The 2,198-nt window shown below is 42.7% G+C and overlaps 1 pseudogene; it reads left to right on the top strand.

Annotated features, from left to right (window-relative positions):
* Window positions 1-804: 804 nt before the first annotated feature.
* On the top strand, window positions 805-1,691 carry LOC116692958 (transcription factor HES-5-like; annotated as a pseudogene).
* Window positions 1,692-2,198: the final 507 nt, after the last annotated feature.

The raw sequence follows: 2,198 nt of genomic DNA, 5'->3' as shown, positions 1-2,198 counted from the left end.
GCACACACTGCAGAGGGCTGCTGTTGGCTGTTGTTTGAGAGGAGAGATAAAAAGGCCTTTTGTGGCTGAGGTCAGCGCCATTGACCAGTAGCTGTGTGAGTAGAGTCCAAGCTTGGTTTTCCCACAGTCTCTCTGTCCCCTCACGGATTAATACCCTCGGTCAACAATAGAAGTGTGCCATGGGTGAACAAGCAGGAGTTTTATTGTCAGTACAACAAGGACCAGAGCAATGTGTTGTGGGGAAGATCTCTGGAGTTTCATTTCGCAAGCTTTCTGATCCATTGCATTTTCCCATTGCAAGTATTATACATCATAACACAATATACAAAACATGTTTAATCTTTTTCTCCAAAAGACTACAATAGGACAACCAAGGTGTACCACAATACAAACAAAAAAATTATGAAGAACAATTCACAGTCTAGATGTCATTAAGTCTGCAGGTGCAGCAGCATGGCATTTGTTGTTAATTTCATTAATAATGCATTTATCAATTAAAGTCCTCACACCATTATTAGTTTATGTAAAATTGTCTCATGTGGGATGAAACTTTATTTGTAACTGTGACCATAGAAGATAATGATGTTTTTTTTAGACTTTTGGCAATGGACACAAAACGTACAAAGAAATTCCAAACTAGTATACCGGTAATACAAAATTGAAGAAATATCTTAGTTCCACACAATTACATCAGTAATACCATGCTTACATCCAATACCGTTTTACCTTGATGCCACCAATGCATTCAATTCTATTTAATTATTCCCTGGGAGCACATCAGGAGATACTGCCTGTGTTCCCCTGTGTAACTGGAGAGTGAGATAAGCAGCAGCCTGATCAGAGACTGACAGCACATCCTTCTGTCTTGATATACATTTATCTTGGGAATAGCTTTATCTCTACTGGCCAGCCTGTGATTGCTTCACCTCTAAGTTATTGATGCATGTCCCCATTTGTTACAAACCCCAGCCCTGCCTGAGCCACATGGCTTTGTTATGCTAATGTATCACTATAAAATGAAGAGCAGCTCCTCCAGAGTAGTCAGAGCTTACAGTGCCATCCGGAAGGAGCTGCCAACATCACCTGCACAGACATGGCTCCCTGCTCTACTATTCACCACATCACAATCTCTGAGAAAGACAACATCAAAGTTAGTACTGGAGGGGATTTGAAGGGCTTGTAAAGTAGGAATGTGTTTTTTACCAATTTGAATTGTGAGTTTACCGGCCTGTCTCTTCTTTCCCAGATGAGAAAACCTGCTGTGGAGAAAATGCGCAGAGATCGCATTAACAGCTGCATTGAACAACTCAAGATCATTCTGGAGAAGGAGTTCCACAAGCAGGAGCCCAACTCCAAGCTGGAGAAAGCAGACATCCTGGAGATGACTGTGAGCTTCCTGAGGCAGCAGCTGCAGCAAGGCCCCTGTCAGAGCGACTACAACCAAGGACTCTCACTGCTGGAGGGACTCAGTGCACTTCCTGTCTGCTGGATCAACGCAGAGAACTCTGTCAAATCTTGCAGGTCCTCCAGCAGCAGGAGCAGCAGCTCCATCAGACCCAGAGAGCCAGCAGCCCCTCCCAGTCTGCTCCCCCTCAGGCCCACCATGCGCGGACCGCCGCAGCAGAGGCCCTGTTTGGAGGCCTTGGGTAGAGACTATCAGAGACCTGAGGGGGCTTTCCCTCACTATGTAGGAAATATGTTTCCAGCTTGCTCACTTATGTGGTCACTGAGTGTTTTTAGTGTTTCATCATATTGATGAGAACATACGTAAGAGGGATTCACACACTGGAGATCATTCAGCACACGTGCAACACTGTTTCTTTCAGGGAAAAGATGTCACAGTATATCCTCGTGCCTCACATTGAGGTTGTTATCAGTTTTTGTTCCTTTATGGAACTAAAAATATGTAAACTTGTTCTGAAGTTTAAAATGTATGTCAAATTAGTAGAGTTGTTTACTGAACACATCTGCTGTGACTTATTGCCTTTAATAAAGGAAGAAAGTATTTGACTGAATGCAGGGCATTTGTGTATGCTGTGTATTATTTTGTAATGCACTGTAAGTCAATACTGTGTGTTGTAGAAGTATGATTTAATTGGGAAAATTTAAAGAAAACACCTTTTATTGAAATCCAAATTTAAGTTGGATGTAGGATGGATGTGTGTGTGTGTGTGTGTGTGTGTGTGTGTGTGTGTGTG

The sequence above is a fragment of the Etheostoma spectabile genome, chromosome 7 (assembly GCF_008692095.1).
Source record: "Etheostoma spectabile isolate EspeVRDwgs_2016 chromosome 7, UIUC_Espe_1.0, whole genome shotgun sequence".
Classification (NCBI taxonomy): Eukaryota; Metazoa; Chordata; class Actinopteri; order Perciformes; family Percidae; genus Etheostoma; species Etheostoma spectabile.
The sequence above is the reverse complement of the archived record's forward strand: the minus strand, read 5'-3'. Positions and strand labels throughout refer to the sequence as shown.